Genomic DNA, 18527 nt, shown 5'->3' on the forward strand with positions numbered 1-18527 from the left:
CCCTGCCCCAAAGCCATAGAAGACTAACAGTGAAATTTAAGATACTGTAGAGACAAAATGAGTTTACAAAGGAAAAGGCAATTTGCTCTAAGAATTAAGCACCAAGTGCTCATAGACTCTGTGATTCTAAACACCTGCCCAAAACTTTACGTTTCTTTTAAGAGATGAACTCTCATGATATTCAGCTTTACTAGACCAAGGTTCAGAGTTGCATTTGTTAGTTGAAAAGCAGTCTGTTTATAAAATAGTCCTCATTCTGACATTGCATTTTGAATGGTCACTTTTGGCTAATGTTTCACATAATAGCAACATTAACACAATCAATGTTTCTGAGTTTTCAATCACACAAATTTCAGAAAAGAATCTTTTCAAATGACAATTCCTAGATATGGCTTTAATCAAGCAATGAACAAATCATCTAAGAAGACACAGTTTTACATAATAAAACTCTGCCCTCCAGAGTTGTATCTTTTAATCAAAACAACTTGAGCATGTGGAATTTTTTTTTTCCTATAGAAACTATGCATCTGACTTTTCCTACTCAACCACACTCTTTCTAAATAAATTTGTGTAAACAGTGCCATTTATTCATTTGAAAATATTTTTGTACTTACAGGTATAACAAATTAGTAAAACCTAAGACAGTCCACCACACAGAACAGTGAAGTTTTGCTCTGGCCTCACAGACTATGTTAGATTGTTGTATGAAAGAAACAAAAAGGAGGCAGATGATAGGAAAAAATAACAGGAGGAAAAGAAGTGAAGAAGAACAAGAAGCAAAAATAATAATATCCCAAAGAAGTTATCTATCTTGCTGCTAAATTTGAGATGAGAATTTTAGAATTGATTTAAGTGATATACATGTATATATATCATATATATATACATGTATATAAAAATATCTTTTCTGACAACTTTTTAAAACCTATGCAAAACTACAGAAAAACAATGATAAAGAAAAAATCCTGACAGAAGCCAGAGGGGGAAAAGCACATTACCTACAGAGGAACAAAGGTAAGAATTACATTTAACTCCTCCTCAGAAAACATGACCTTCAGTGGGAAAGACTCTGATTCTGGAAAAGATTGAAGGCAGGAGGAGAAAAGGGTGAGAGAGGATGAGATGGTTGGATGGCATCATGGACTCAATAGAAATAAGTTTGAGCAAACTCCTGGAGATGGCGAAGGACAGGGAACCCTGGCATGCTGCAATCCATGGGGTCACAAATAGTCGGACACAACTTAGTGACTAAACAACAGCAGTAAATATGCAAGCAAAAGAGTGACATGAGACATTTGGGGTTGAGAGAAAGAAAACACTAACCTAGAATTCTGTACCCTACAAAATTATCCTTCAAAAATGAAGGAGAAATAGACTAGAGTCAAACAAAACTGAGAGAATTTGTTGCTAGTAGAGCTGTCTTACAAGAAATGTTGGGAAAAAAAAAAAAGAAAAACAGGTTCTTAAGAGAGAAGGAAAATAACATAGGTCAGAAACTCAGATCTACATAAGGTAAGGAGGAAACCTGAAGAAGGAATAAGTGAATGTAAAATGAAACATGAAATGTGCTGGTTTATACCAGCATTAACAGTCTTAGATGATACTCTACTAGAGTATACTTTATGGCATGAAGTATAAAAGAAAAGAGAATATATGTGTATATAAATATAAAATAATTGTAGAAATGCAGTAGGGGGGAAGTTGATAGGGCATTTGCCTATGGATTTCCATTACACTGAACATAAAAAGTGCAAAGAGCTTTTAAATGTCTCTCAAAGGTTAAATTTTCATTAATTTTATTAATATGTGAACAATCAAAAACTATTATGATTACTTGAAGCAGACAGAACAGTACATTAGGGACCTATTTCCTTAACATGTATTTGAATTTTTTACTTTGTTGCTTACAGTTATACTTGGTGGCATGCTAGTTAATGTTTAATAACTGGCCTGCAATGCAGGAGACTGGGATTCGATCCTTAGGTGAGGAAGATTCCCTAGAGAAGAGAATGGCTACCCACTCTAGTCCTCTTGCCTGGGAAATCCCATGGACAGAGGAGCCTGGCCAGCTACAGTCCATGGGCTTGCAAAGAGTCAAACACAACTGAGGGTCTAACACTTTCACTTTCACTTTTCACTTTCTGTGGGTCAATGTGAGCCACTCCAGCACACCACACTTTCCTCCTTTTCAGACCAAAGTATTCAGCTTTCATTGCTATCAACTTGCCTATTGTTATTGACAAAGTCAAAGTTTTTTAAATGATATATTTGCCAAGAAAATCGCCAACTCTGATGAAGCACCTAATTAACTATAATCTAGCTGGACAATCAGAAATGAAGTCAATGATATTACTCCACTAAAACAGTGCTTAATTCCCTGGGATTTTAGATGTTCAGATTTAAATCCTGTTATCAACTCTTCAGAGGTAAAGCATCTGTCTACAATGTGGGAGACCCGGGTTCGATCCCTGGGTCGGGAAGATCCCCTGGAGGAGGAAATGGCAATCCACTCCAGTACTATTGCCTGGAAAATCCCATGGACAGAGGAGCCTGGTAGGAAACATGATTTTGAGCTTGACACTTAAGTGCTATAACCTTCGCCATATCTCTAAACTGAACACCTTCAGCTGTCCTCTTCCCTGGTGGCTCAGACGGTAAAGCGTCTGCCTACAATGCAGGAGACCTGGGTTCAATCCCTGGCTTGGGAAGATATCCTGAAGAAGGAATTGGCAACCCACTCCAGTATTCTTGCCTGGAAAATCCCATGGATGGAGGAGCCTGGTAGGCTACAGTCCATGGGGTCACAAAGAGTCGGACACAACTGAGCAACTTCACTTTCACTTTAAACTGAACATAATACAAGGTAATACAAGGCCTGCTTTACTATTATATAAAAATTAAATTAAATAATCTATGTAAAGTACATCAAATCATCCCTTTATGTTCATGGTACACAGAAAAACAATCATATTCTATCAGTTCTTTTTATTGAAAAGAACAAGAGCATTTACAGTTATAAATATCCAAAGTAATAGTTCCTCTTGTATAAAAATGAATTCACTTTCCTTAGTTATTTATAGTGGCATTTTCAATTTATTTTCAAAAGTGAACAAGTACATTTAATTTAAAATTAATAAGACCATTATTGTGTATTCATTAAAATTTCATGTGATTATTGGAAGCATTTACTAGGTACGCAATTGACTCATTATATAGAAGAGACAGTAATTAGGCCTTAATAAAAAGAATTCTAAATAATCACTTATAAAAATATATTATTAAATTTGAGATCTCATTTTAAAATCTATCAATAATTTCTATTTACTACAGACAAAGTAAGAATTATATGTTTTGTAAGTATTTTTAAACAAATAGAATTAATTTTAGAAACAGAAGACAAAGGATAAGTCTTCTAGCCAGAAACAGTCTCCTGCTTGCTAGAAAATTGTAATGCAATCAGGAGATTCTGTTGATGTTCTTCTCTGCATCTTAGTTTTCAATAATCAAGGTCATTATTTAGTAATGTCAATGGAATCTCTTTTTTCTCCCCCAAACACTGACAATAAACAGCAAGTTTATTCATGTGTTGTCACAAAGGTCAGTGCATAATTTACTTCACTAATAATACCTGTGTGATTTAATTTGATGCAGGTAATCTGTCTGGCTTTCTTTTTTCCCCTTATTTGTGACTTTGCAAGAGAAGTGAAGATGTTTAATTTCATTTCTTTACTTTAAAACATTTAATCACTTAAAAAACTAGATCATAAATTCCATGAAGTCACCAAGACTTTTACATTTTTTTCCAGCTGCTAGCACAGTGTCTAGAACACAACTGGGGAAAAAGAAAGTAAGAGAGAGAGAAGGAGGGAGGGAAGGAAGGAACAAGGAAAGAAAGAAAAGAGAGAAAAAAGGGAGAGAGAGAGGACAAATGAAAGAATTAGTACCAAATTATCTTTAGAGATAACTAAAACTGTTCAGAGCAGTGTTTTCTTACTTCAAAGGTGAGCTCCTTTAACTTTCCTTCATAGTACTTCTTATACTTTGAAATTACATTGTTTATATGATTGATTGATTATAATCCCCACTAGACTATTTTGCCTATAGTGATACTCCCAACTTCCAGCACAAGACCAGACACATAGCAGGTACTCAGGAAACACTGACCAAGCCTCTTTTTTGGTCACCTTGGTTAATTAGCAGATATAAGAGTTCTACTCTAAGACTCTATGCCCTATTTTATAAAATAAGAAAACCCTGCAATAAAAATATAACCAGTGCATAGCCCTACAGTGTGACCTTTGGGTCTCCTTCTATGGCCTAAGGGAAAACACTATGGAAAATTCCCAGTACACTCTAATCTCTTCTGTTAATCTATTATTTGGCACAGATAGTAATGACACATTGTTTTACCTTCTGTAGATTTATAGTAAGTCTTGGAACCAAGTTTTATATGTCCTCCAACTTTGTTCTTTTTTGAAATTGTTTGGGCTGATCTAGCTTGATTGTATCTTCATACACATTTTTGAATCAGCTGTGTATTTCTGCAAAATAGCCTGCTGAGATTTTGGTAGGAATTGGATCTATAGATCAGTTTAGGTAGGATGGAAAATTGAACAATATGACTTTTTTAGTCCATGATATGATATCATACATTTATTTAAGATTTCTATAATTCCTCTCAGCTGTTTTGTAATTTTCCATATAGAGGTGTAGAGGTCTTACATAGCTTTAATTAGATCTGCTCCTTAGGATTTGATCTTTTAAAAAACCATTATAAATGGTATTCATTTTTAACCTAATTTTCAAATAGTTTGTCAAAAGTATATAGTAATACAATTGATTTACATGTTAATCTTACATCCTCAATATTTCTAAACATCTTTTTTAGTTTTAATCATTTTTCTTATAAATAGCACAGTTTTTTATAACCATGATCATATCCTCAAATAAGGACAGTTTTACTTCTTGTTTTCCTTTCACCTTATTTTATTGCCCTATTGAATTGGTATGAACTTCTACTAAAAGTTAATAGAAACTGTAGAATAGAGAAGTAGATATTTTTGCTTTTTCACAAAATTTAAGGAAAAGAATTAATGTTTCAACATTAATTATATTACCATAGATTTCTTATAAATTCGTTTCATCAGATTTAGGTATTTCCGTTCTATTCTTATTTGATAAGAGGTAATATCATGAAGGGAATTAAATTTTGTTGCATGCTTTTATACAACTAATAGGAAGACTATATGGATTTTATATTTTATTCTGTTGATGAGATGAATTATCTTAATTGATACTCATATGGCAAACTAACCTCACATTCCTGGGATAAACTTATTGCCCACATTGTATTATACTTTTTACTTGTTACTAGATGTGATTTTTTGCTAAATTTTTTAGAAAATTTTGTGTCTATATTCATAAGGCATATTGGCCTGAAATTTTATTTTATCTTTGAAAGATTTATTTTATTGTTTCAAAAAACAAAACAATGAAAAGAGTTGTGAAACTTTCCCTTTATCATGCTTTTCTGAAAGTCTGTATAGAATTGGATTTTTTTTTTTTTAATTAGTTGGAGGCTAATCACTTCACATCATTTCAGTGGGTTTTGTCATACATTGATATGAATCAGCCATGGATCTACACGTATTCCCCATCCCGATCCCCGCTCCCATCTCCCTCTCCACCCGATTCCTCTGGGTCCTCCCAGTGCACCAGGCCGGAGCACTTGTCTCATGCATCCCACCTGGGCTGGCGATCTGTTTCACCATAGATAGTATACATGCTGTTCTTTTGAAACATCCCACCCTCACATTCTCCCACATAGTTCAATAGTCTGTTCTGTATTTCTGTGTCTCTTTTTCTGTTTTGCATATAGGGTTATCGTTACCATCTTTCTAAATTCCATATACATGTGTTAGTATACTGTAATGTTCTTTATCTTTCTGGCTTACTTCACTCTGTATAAGGGCTCCAGCTTCATCCATCTCATTAGGACTGGTTCAAATGAATTCTTTTTAATGGCTGAGTAATATTCCATGGTGTATATGTACCACAGCTTCCTTATCCATCGTCTGCTGATGGGCATCTAGGTTGCTTCCATGTCCTGGCTATTATAAACAGTGCTGCGATGAACATTGGGGTGGACGTGTCTCTTTCAGATCTGGTTTCCTCAGTGTGTATGCCCAGAAGTGGGATTGCTAGATCATATGGCAGTTCTATTTCCAGTTGTTTAAGAAATCTCCACACTGTTTTCCATAGCGGCTGTACTAGTTTGCATTCCCCACCAACAGTGTAAGAGGGTTCCCTTTTTCTCCACACCCTCTCCAGCATTTATTGCTTGTAGACTTTTGGATAGCAGCCATCCTGACTGGCGTGTAATGGTACCTCATTGTGGTTTTGATTTGCATTTCTCTGATAATGAGTGATGTTGAGCATCTTTTCATGTGTTTGTTAGCCATCTGTATGTCTTCTTTGGAGAAATGTCTGTTTAGTTCTTTGGCCCATTTTTTGATTGGGTCATTTATTTTTCTGGAATTGAGCTGCAGGAGATGCTTGTATATTTTTGAGATTAATCCTTTGTCTGTTTCTTCATTTGCTATTATTTTCTCCCAATCTGAGGGCTGTCTTTTCACCTTACTTATAGTTTCCTTTGTAGTGCAAAAGCTTTTAAGTTTCATTAGGTCCCATTTGTTTAGTTTTGCTTTTATTTCCAATATTCTGGGAGGTGGGTCATAGAGGATCTTGCTGTGATTTATGTCGGAGAGTGTTTTGCCTATGTTCTCCTCTAGGAGTTTTATAGTTTCTGGTCTTACATTTATATCTTTAATCCATTTTGAGTTTATTTTTGTGTATGGTGTTAGAAAGTGTTCTAGTTTCATTCTTTTACAAGTGGTTGACCAGTTTTCCCAGCACCACTTGTTAAAGAGGTTGTCTTTTTTCCATTGTATATCCTTGCCTCCTTTGTCAAAGATAAGGTGTCCATAGGTTCGTGGATTTATCTCTGGGCTTTCTATTCTGTTCCATTGATCTATATTTCTGTCTTTGTGCCAGTACCATACTGTCTTGATGACTGTGGCTTTGTAGTAGAGCCTGAAGTCAGGCAGGTTGATTCCTCCAGTTCCATTCTTCTTTCTCAAGATTACTTTGGCTATTCGAGGTTTTTTTATTTCCATACAAATTGTGAATTATTTGTTCTAGTTCTGTGAAAAATACCGTTGGTAGCTTGATAGGGATTGCATTGAATCTATAGATTGCTTTGGGTAGAATAGCCATTTTGACAATATTGATTCTTCCAATCCATGAACACGGTATGTTTCTCCATCTGTTTGTGTCCTCTTTGATTTCTTTCATCAGTGTTTTATAGTTTTCTATGTATAGGTCTTTTGTTTCTTTAGGTAGATATACTCCTAAGTATTTTATTCTTTTTGTTGCAATGGTGAATGGTATTGTTTCCTTAATTTCTCTTTCTGTTTTTTCATTGTTAGTATATAGGAATGCAAGGGATTTCTGTGTGTTAATTTTATATCCTGCAACTTTACTATATTCATTGATTAGTTCTAGTAATTTTCTGGTAGAGTCTTTAGGGTTTTCTATATAGAGGATCATGTCATCTGCAAACAGTGAGAGTTTCACTTCTTCTTTTCCTATCTGGATTCCTTTTACTTCTTTTTCTGCTCTGATTGCTGTGGCCAAAACTTCCAACACTATGTTGAATAGTAGTGGTGAGAGTGGGCACCCTTGTCTTGTTCCTGATTTCAGGGGAAATGCTTTCAATTTTTCACCATTGAGGGTGATGCTTGCTGTGGGTTTGTCATATATAGCTTTTATTATGTTGAGGTATGTTCCTTCTATTCCTGCTTTTTGGAGAGTTTTAATCATAAATGAGTGTTGAATTTTGTCAAAGGCTTTCTCTGCATCTATTGAGATAATCATATGGTTTTTATCTTTCAATTTGTTAATGTGGTGTATTACATTGATTGATTTGCGGATATTAAAGAATCCTTGCATTCCTGGGATAAAGCCCACTTGGTCGTGGTGTATGATTTTTTTAATATGTTGTTGGATTCTGTTTGCTAGAATTTTGTTAAGGATTTTTGCATCTATGTTCATCAGTGATATTGGCCTGTAGTTTTCTTTTTTTGTGGCATCTTTGTCTGGTTTTGGAATTAGGGTGATGGTGGCCTCATAGAATGAGTTTGGAAGTTTACCTTCCTCTGCAATTTTCTGGAAGAGTTTGAGTAAGATAGGTGTTAGCTCTTCTCTAAATTTTTGGTAGAATTCAGCTGTGAAGCCATCTGGTCCTGGGCTTTTGTTTGCTGGAAGATTTTTGATTACAGTTTCGATTTCCTTGCTTGTGATGGGTCTGTTAAGATCTTCTATTTCTTCCTGGTTCAGTTTTGGGAGGTTATACTTTTCTAAGAATTTGTCCATTTCATCCAAGTTGTCCATTTTATTGGCATAGAGCTGCTGGTAGTAGTCTCTTATGATCCTTTGTATTTCAGTGTTGTCTGTTGTGATCTCTCCATTTTCATTTCTAATTTTGTTAATTTGGTTCTTCTCTCTTTGCTTCTTAATGAGTCTTGCTAATGGTTTGTCAATTTTGTTTATTTTTTCAAAAAACCAGCTTTTAGCTTTGTTGATTTTTGCTATGGTCTCTTTAGTTTCTTTTGCATTTATTTCTGCCCTGATTTTTAAGATTTCTTTCCTTCTGCTAACCCTGGGGTTCTTCATTTCTTCCTTCTCTAATTGCTTTAGGTGTAGAGTTAGGTTATTTATTTGGTTTTTTTCTTGTTTCTTGATATAAGCCTGTAATGCTATGAACCTTCCCCTAAGCACTGCTTTTACAGTGTCCCATAGGTTTTGGGTTGTTGTGTTTTCATTTTCATTCATTTCTATACATATTTTTATTTCTTTTTTGATTTCTTCTATGATTTGTTGGTTATTCAGAAGCGTGTTATTTAGCCTCCAGGTGTTTGAATTTTTAACAATTTTTTTCCTGTAATTGAGATCTAATCTTATTGCACTGTGGTCAGAAAAGATGACTGGAATGATTTCAATTTTTTTGAATTTTTCCAAGACCAGATTTATGGCCCAGGATGTGATCTATTCTGGAGAAGGTTCCGTTGTGCACTTGAGAAAAAGGTGAAGTTGATTGTTTTATGGGTGAAATGTCCTATAGATATCAATTAGGTCTAGCCGGTCCATTTGTGTTCATTTAAGGTTTGTGTTTCTTGTTAATTTTCTGTTTAGTTGATCTATACCATAGTTGTGAGTGGGTTTTAAAGTCTCCATATTATTTGTGTTACTTATTAATTCCTTTCATACCGTTAGTGTATTGCCGTATATATGCGGTGCTCCAATTGTTTGGGTTGCATATATATTTAATAATTGTTGTATCTTCTTCTTTGATTTGATCCTTTGATCATTAATGTAGTGTCCTTCTTTGTCTCTTTTCATCATCCTTTATTTGAAAGTCTATTTTATCTGATATGAGTATTGTGACTCCTGCTTTCTTTTGGTCTCCGTTTGCAATGAAATATTTTTTTCCAGCCCTTCACTTTCAGTCTGTATGTGTCTCTTGTTTTTGAGGTGGGTCTCTTTGTAGACAAGCATATATAGGGGTCTTGTTTTCAGTTTGTATCCATTCAAGCCAACCTTTGTCTTTTGGTTGGGGCATTCAACCCATTTACATTTAGGGTAATTATTGATAGGTGTGGTCCCGTTGCCATTTACTTTGTTGTTTTGGGTTCACGTTTATACAACCTTTCTGCATTTCGTGTCTAGAGAAGATCCTTTAGCATTTGTTGAAGAGCTGGTTTGGTGGTGCTGAATTCTCTCAGCTTTTGCTTGTCTGTAAAGCTTTTCAATTCTCCTTCATATCTGAATGAGATCCTTGCTGGGTACAGTAATCTAAGTTGTAGGTTATTCTCTTTCATTAGTTTTCAGTACGTTCCTGCCATTCCCTTCCTGGAGCCTGAAAGAGGGTTTCTATTTTGATAGATCAGCGTTTCCTTATGGGAATCAACTTTGTGTGTTATTTGTTGTTTCTCCCTTGCTGCTTTTAATATTTGGTTCTTTGTGTTTTGATCTTTGTTAATTTGAATTAATATGTGTCTTGGGTGTTTCGCCTGTTAATATCTGTTTGGACTCTCTGGCGGTTTCTTGGACTTGGGTGGCTATTTCCTTCCCCATTTTAGGGAAGTTTTCAGCTATTATCTCCTCGAGTATTTTTCATGGCCTTTCTTTTTGTCTTCTTCTTCTGGGACTCCTATGATTCAAATGTTGGGGCGTTTCACATTGTCCCAGAGGTCCCTGAGGTTGTCCTCATTTCTTTTGATCCTTTTTTCTTTTTTCCTCTCTCCTTCATTTATTTCCACCATTTTATCTTCTACCTCACTTATCCTATCTTCTGCCTCCATTATTCTACTCTTGGTTCCCTCCAAAGTGTTTTTGATCTCATTCATTGCATTACTCATTTTTAATTGAGTCTTTTTTATTTCTTCTAGGTCTATATATATATAATATGTATCTTTCAATATTTGTTCCAGCGCTTATTTTATCTGTAACTCCATTTTCGTTTTTCAAGATTTTGGATCATTTTTATTATCATTATTTAAATTCTTTTTTCAGGTAGATTCCCTATCTCCTCCTCTTTTGTTTGACTTGGTGGGCATTTTTCATGTTCCTTTACCTGTTGGGTATTTCTCTGCCTTTTCATCTTGTTTAGATTGCTGTGTCTGGAGTGGGCTTTCTGTATTCTGGAGGTCTGTGGTACCTTTTTATTGTGGAAGATTTACCCAGTGGGTGCGGTTAGATGATTGGCTTGTCAAGGTTTCCTGGTTAGGGAAGCTTGCGTCAGTGTTCTGGTGCGTGGAACTTGATTTCTTCTCTTTGGAGAGCAATGGAGTGCCCAGTAATGAGTTTTGAGATGGGTCTATGTGTTAGGTGTGACCTTGGGCAGCCTGTATGTTGACGTTCAGGGCTATGTTCCTGCGTTGCTGGAGAATTTGCGTGGTATGTCTTGCTCTATAACTTATTGGCTCTTGGGTGGTGGTTGGTTTCAGTGTAGGTATGGAGGCTTTTGGACGGTCGCTTATTACTTAAAGTTCCATGTAGTCAGGAGTTTTCTGGTGTTCTCAGGTTTTGGGCTTAAGTCTCCTGCCTCTGGATTTCAGTTTTATTCTTCCAGTAGTCTCAGGACTTCTCCAGCTATACAGCACTGATAAGAAAACTTCTAGGTTAATGGCGAAAAGATTCTCCCCTGTTAGGCATACCCAGAGAGGTTCACAGAGTTACATGAAGAAGAGGAGAGGGAGGAGGGAGATAGAGATGAGCAGGAAGAGAAAAAGGGGGACTCAAGAGGAGAGAGACAGATCTACGCAGCTGTCTGTTCCCAGAGTGTTCTCCGTAGCCCAGTCACCTACAAAGATTCACAGAATTGGATTGGGAAGAGAAGGGGAAAGGAGGAAATAGAGGTGTTCTGAGGTAGAAAACAGAGAGTCAAGATTGGGAAAGAATAATCTTCGTTTTAAAAATAGGGCTTCTCTTCTTTTTTTTTTGTAAGGTTATAGTGTGTTGAAAATGAAAATTAAGGAGTAGTAGAGGAGTACTAGAGGACTTTAAAAGAAATAAGAGGAAAAGAAAAATAGAAAATAGAAGAGAAAAAGGAAAGAAAAAGAAAAAAAAAGAAGAAAAAAGAAAAAGAAAAAAAAAATTTTTTTTTCCCCTAATTAAAAAAATCGTAAAAATCTATGAAAATGAAAGTTAAGGAGTAATGGGGGAGTAATAGGGGATTTAAAAGGAAAATAAAAGAGAAAAAATAAAAAAGAAAAAAAGGAAAAAAAAAGAAAAAAAAAAAAGAGAAAAGAGTAAAATTATATCTAGGAGTTTCTCTAGAGCTGTTGCGGTCAGTGTGGGTTCGGCTCAGTTTCAGATAGCTCCTCGTTCCAGCTTACACTTCTCGGTATCTACAGGCCCCTTACGGTGTAGTCGGTGTTTTCTAGAGGGATTTTAATCTGTTGCACCAGTCCCTTCTGAAGCGGTTCCTTTTGTTTATTTGGCTTCTGTTTGCCGGTCTCTTCAGAGCCTCATTTCCACCCTGACACAGGCGGGCGGAGGTGGACTCTTATTCAGGTAGCTAGTTCCGTCGCTCTGCGGGGAGGGGCTGACGCTGCGGGGATGGGCTGGCGCTGCAGGGAGGGGCTGGCGCTGTGAGGGCGGGCTTGCGCCGCGGGGACGGGCTGGTGCTGCCGGGAGGGGCTGACGCCGCTTTCTCCGTCTGCGCTGCTCAGGCTCCCGGCTGTTCTATATGGAGCGCGCTGTGCGAGGTTCCAGCCATCGGGTGTTCCACAAAAGCGTGGAGCGAAAAGCTGCGCCTGCTCTCTGTGTCTTCCCCGTCAGAGCGGTCCAGGCAGCCAGGGGCTTGGTGGGCGCACTCTCCCCAGGTGTGGTGCGCCCACTCCCTTCCGGGGACCCAGTCTCAGTTTCCGCTGGCGCCAGTCGGGTGCGCGCGCCTTCCGCCCTCCGCGTCCCCAGCCCCAGTCCCCGCCCGCGCCGGTCGGGTGCCTGCGCCCTGTGTCTCGCCGCGACCTTCCCCTCCCCCCTGCCTCCTGCCTCCGGCGGGGCTGGGCCTGTCCGCAGCCTGCGAGCTCTTCTCTGGACTTTCTCGGTCTCTTTGTTCTGCGAACGGCCGGCAGTGTGTTCGGGCCGGTTAATGTACTCTCTCTCTCTTGGTCTCCCACAGTTCAAGTTGGCACCTCACAGAAGCTCCCTCCAATTGTCCTCAGGGCACTCAGGCCCGGACCCTACCCCAAGCAATGCCGCCGAAGACTCCCTTCCCGGGACGAATCTCCGTCCTTAGCTCTTTTGTCTCACTTTTTATCTTTTATATTTTGTCCTACCTCCTTTCGAAGACAATGGGCTGCTTTTCTGGGCGCCTGATGACCTCAGCTAGTGATCAGAAGTTGTTCTGTGAAGTTTGCTCTGCGTTCAGTTATTCTTTTGATGAATTTGTAGGAGAGAAAGTGGTCTCCCCGTCCTACTCCTCCGCCATCTTGGCTCCTCCCTGGGATTTTCATTTAATCAGTATCCACCCAGGTAAACCAGGAACTCTGTGAAGGTGGGTACAGAGCAGAGTAGTGGGGATCGGATCATGTAATTCTTTGATCAGGAATTTGGATTTAATGAAAACAATGGAAAGTCATCAGTTGAAGGTGATTTGCATAGAAATGATGGGATCTGTATCTAAAGATCCTTCCTACAGTATATGAATATGGGAGGCACAGCTGAGAGTCTACTCAATTTCCACACATACCTTTATATAACACATACTTTTATACACATATTTTGACTCCCATGTAGTAGCTCTCACAATTTTATATCTTTTCCTATAAAACTATTCTTCAAAGAAACAAATACACTCTCACCCACTCCCCATAAAGAGGAGACAAAAATACCAACCGTCATTGATTTCCAATTTAAATAACATTCAGAATATCTGCCTCTGGGTAATGATAGTTACTTCTCAAACTCAAATCCCATTGAACATCCTATAATCTAAAAACTAAACTGTAAACCATCACCAAAACTCTTAGTAAAACACACTAGGAAGAAAGGAAGAGAGGGGAAAGTGATTAATATTTACATGTAATATGTTTACATGTAAGGGAGTTGTGTATAACAGTTGTGTATAACTGTATACTACACATACTTACACAAGAAAGAAAACATGCAAAGTTGCTACAGTTCTCTTCATTGTAACTGGTCATGAAATCTTAGTTGATGTCTGTAATTTATTTATTCATTATCTATTCCACATACCCTTTCTCCTCACCTAGTTCCTCACCTAGTTTCCTGAAAGACCTTAAATGGCAATAGTCCTCAACTCAACAGCAAAACACAAATAACCCAATACAAAATGGGCAGAAGACCTGAACAGACATTTTTCCAAGAAGAAATACAAATGGCCAATAGGCATATGAGAAGATGCACAATGGTTCTAATTATTAGAGAAATGCACATCAAAACAATGAGGTATCACCTCACATCAGTCAAAATGGCCATAATCAAAATGTATACAAATAACAAATGCTGGAGAGGATGTGGAGAGAAGGGAAAACTCCTACACTGCTGTTGGGAATGTAAGTTGGTACAGCCACTATGTACAGTATGGAGGTTCCTCAGGAAACTAATAATAGAATTACCATATGATCCAGCAATCCCACTCCTAGGCATAGATCCAGACAAAACTGTAATTCAAAAGATACATGTATTCCTATATTGATAGCCAAGACATGGAAACAACTTAAATGCTCCACTGACAGATGAATGCATCAGGAAGACGTGATATATATACACAATGGAATATTACTTAGCCATAAAATATGAAGTAATGCATCTGCAGCAATATGGATGCAACTAGAGATTATTATACTAAGTAAATCAGAAAAAGAAAGACAAATACCATATGATATCACTTATATGTAGAATCTAAAATATGACACAATTTATCTCTGAAACATAAGCAGACTCAGACCTAGAAAACAGACTTGTGGTTGCTGAGGAGAAAGAGGTTAGGGGAAGGATGGAGTGGGAGGTTGGGGTTAGCAGTTATAGGCTATTATGTACAGAATGGATGAACAACAAAATCATACTGTATTTCACATAGAACAATATTCACTATCCTGTGATAAACCATAATGGAAAAGAATATTAAAAATTATGTATATACATGTGTAATTGATCACTTGGCTGTACAGAAGAAATAAACACAACACTGTAAATCCACTATACCTCAGTTAAAAAAAAAAAAACAAAAAAACAGGCACCAGAAATGATCCCTCAAAAAAACCCAGAGAACAAAGCACAATGGTCCTGACTTGGAATTATTTGTAATTTTTCATGAATTGTTGTATTATATATGAGAGTACTAAGAGGCATACCTTGCCAACAAAGGTTCGTATAATCAAAGCTATGGTTTTTCCAGTAGTCATGTAAGACTTGGAGCATAAAGAAGGCTGAATGCCAAAGAATTAATGCTTTTGAGCTGTGGTGTTGGAGCAGACTCTTACTAGTCCCTTGGATTGCAAGATCAAACCAATCAACCCCAAAGGAAATCAATCCTGAATGTTTATGGGAAGGACTGATGTTGAAGTTGAAGCTCCAATACTCTGGCCACCTGATGCAAAGAGCTGATTCATTAGAAAAGACCCTGCTGCTGGGAAAGACTGAAGGCAGAAGAGAAGTGGGCAACAGAGGATGAGATGTGCTACAGTCCATGGGGTCACAGAGAGTTGGACACAACTGCGACTGAACAACAAAAAAGAGGCATACCAGAGGCCTCCCATCTAACCACAGTCCTTCTTACCCTGAATTAGATCACAAATAATCCCTCTTTGGTAAACCAGGTCAATCATTCCCAGCCAATTCTGGAGCCACTGGTTTAGTGACATCTGGAGTTTAAAATGGCCAGGAGGTTAATGAAAAGGAACAGCCAAGCAAACCTCCACCAACTGCATAGGGACCCCATTTTGATATTGGGTGCCCCATGCCCTCAGAAATCCCTGAGGCTCCATGGAGAGGAGGTTTAAGACTTCTTTCCTTTCCAGATAGCTAGTATTGCATTCAAATGATGTTGTCATAAAGTATCACCGAACTTGCATACTTCGAAGCCTATTTTGATCAGGGGGTTAAAAAATGGTCATTTCTGAAGCTCAAAACAGCACTGTAACTTAAACATATGGTTCAACATGGCACTATGTGACATGATATATTTGAGTGACTAGGAGGTTATAAATAAAAGAGCATTTAAGATGGTAAAAAATAAAAATGACCAAAGGGCAATCTTAACTTCCAAACTAGTCCCTTGTTGGAAGCTCAAAACTGTTAAAGTGGTATAAAAAATATAGCAAATAATGAAAGGGGTTACTTCTCCTTCTCCCACTTCATTCCAAGGTCCATGTTTCTGGCCTCTAGAGAAGTAAACTCATAGACTGATGGCTGATTCAAACCATATATTGCACCCCCAGGAATGCTGTCTCACAATTACGACTTGGAACTGAAATTTTAATGGTCCATTCTATGCCTGTCAGGCCAGATGATTCGGGGGGTGATAGGATATATGGAAAAAGCAGAGAATTTTATAAGTGTGAGCCCACTCACTGATAGATGTCTTCTGCTTTAAGTAAGTACTGTGGTCACAAGCCATGTCATGTGGAATACCATGTCAGAGAAGAAGGCTTTCTGTGAGTTCAGGATGGTTAGACTAGCATACCAATAACAGTCAGGGGAGGTAACTCCATATCCAAAGTATATGATTATTCTGGGGATGAAAAATTATAGGCACTCATTCTTGGATGAAGTACACCATAATCAAGGTGGCTAGTTGGTCCTCTGAGGGAATGGTGTCACTTACTAGGGCTCATTATTGGTCTCTGCTGTTGGAAAGGAAGGCAATCAGCCCTGGAAGTAGCCATGTCATCCTTGGAGCGGGGAAACACATGTTACTGAGCCCATGCACAGCCTCCATCTCTTGCTCCATGACCTCTTGTGCACCCAAGGTAAACCTGGCATTGTGCCAAGGTGGGTGTGAAGCAGAGTAGTGGAGATCAGATCATGCATAGCCTTGTGGTCCTTTGGTCAAGCATTTGGATTTACTGAAGAACAATGGAAAGCCCTTGGTAGAAGATGGTTTGCATAGGAATCTATAGCTAAAAGTAGTTCCTATAGCATATGAATATGGGAGGCAAAGCTGGGAGTCCATTCAATTTCTTTTTTTTTTTTATTGTACAATTTGATTAAAAATTTATTTATTTATTTATTTAAAATTTATATATGAGTTTTTTTTTTCCATTTATTTTTATTAGTTGGAGGCTAATTACAATATTGTAGTGGTTTTACACATTCCTTTATACACATAGCTGAACTTGCACTCAATATACATAACAATTTTATATTGTTTCCTATAGAACTATCCTTCGAATAAATAAATACATTCTCACCCTCTAAAGGGCAGACAGAAAATACCAAGAATCTTTGATTTCTAGACCCAGTGAGCAAGTACTAAGGTGGCTGGGGCAAGATTCAAAGAGTCACACACAGAGTCATTTTGTCCATTTCTTTTGTAGTAGATGCTCTGGGTTAAGCAGTAACAGGAAACAAATATCGTCATACTTTGTGCCTCTTCTAAGAGTTCATCCTTAGGCTACTCATCACCAATAGACATCCTTCTGCACACCTTGACATTCCATCAAACAAGAACATTGCATTCCATAAACCATCTTACAAAGAGTTCTGCAGAACCAGAAAAGAAAGAAAAGCATTGTTTATTGCAGAATATTTTGATAATTTGCAGGATAAATCCAGAAACTGGTAAGAGAATTTAGAAGTATTACTGAATTCAAGATAACATTCAAAAGTAAGTGAGAACCCTATACTCCAACATTTTAGAGAAGATATTATTCACAACAGCAACTTAAATTGTAAGTCATATAGAAAGAAACCTAAGAGAACCTTATAATATCCATATTAAGAAAGTTGTAAAACACCACTGAGAGAGATAAAAGAAGATTTATTTAAATAAGCATAGGAGCATGTAGCAATCTAATTTGTTTATGGATAGGAAACCTCACTATCCTGGTCAGTTCTCCCTTAAAATAATGCATATATTCAAGACTATGTAAATCAAAATCTCAACATGGTTTTTCATGTCACTAAGTAATCTACTTCTAAAATTACTGTGCAAAACAATAATCTAATATTTTTCAAAATGATTATAAGATATATATTTAACCAAGATAACTTGCCCTATTAGACTTAAGACCTTATAAAACTATGGTAATTAAAGCATTAAGGCAGAGGCTTAGAGGTCAACAGATAAAGGGAATCAATTAGAGAGACAAGAAGATGATTCAGGCACATGTGGAAATTAGTTCCTGGTGCGTATAGCATACAAATCCTGTGCAATGACTGTTCAATAAAAGGTATAGTGACATAGTTAGCATGCCTCATAGAAAATACAACCTAAAGCACTACTTCACATCATTCAGAAAATAAACTGCAAATACATAAAATACCTAATTTATAAAATCAAAATGGTAATATACTTAAAAGAAAATGCAGGGCTTCCCTGGTGGCTCAGTGGTAAAGAATCCACCTGCCAACACAGGAGACATGGGTTTGATCCTTGATCAGGGAAGATCCCACATGTGGTGGAGCAGCTAAGCCCACACTTAACCACTGAACTTGCACTCTAGAGCCTTGGATTCACAAGTACTAAAGCCTGCACACCCTAGAGCCTGTGCTCCGCAACAAGAGAAACCACCACAAAGCGTAGTCCATGCTCGCTGCAACCAGAGAAAGTCCGCAAACAGCAACAAAGGCCTAGCATGCCCGAAAATAAATAAATAAAACATAGAAGAAATGTCTTTAGGATGTCTAAAAATGTAAACGTTTCTTACCTAAGACAGATTAAAAAACAAACAAAGGAAAAGAAAATATCAATAATTCTGATTATACCAGAATTTCAA

At 37.4% G+C, this 18527-nt stretch overlaps 1 non-coding gene across 1 annotated transcript; it reads left to right on the plus strand.

Moving 5' to 3' along the window:
• Nucleotides 1-2636: 2636 nt before the first annotated feature.
• TRNAC-ACA lies at nucleotides 2637-2708 on the plus strand. The gene has a single exon. It is a non-coding gene; the product is annotated as a tRNA-Cys (tRNA).
• Nucleotides 2709-18527: the final 15819 nt, after the last annotated feature.

This window comes from Cervus canadensis, chromosome 4 (genome assembly GCF_019320065.1).
Source record: "Cervus canadensis isolate Bull #8, Minnesota chromosome 4, ASM1932006v1, whole genome shotgun sequence".
In the NCBI taxonomy this organism is placed as follows: Eukaryota; Metazoa; Chordata; class Mammalia; order Artiodactyla; family Cervidae; genus Cervus; species Cervus canadensis.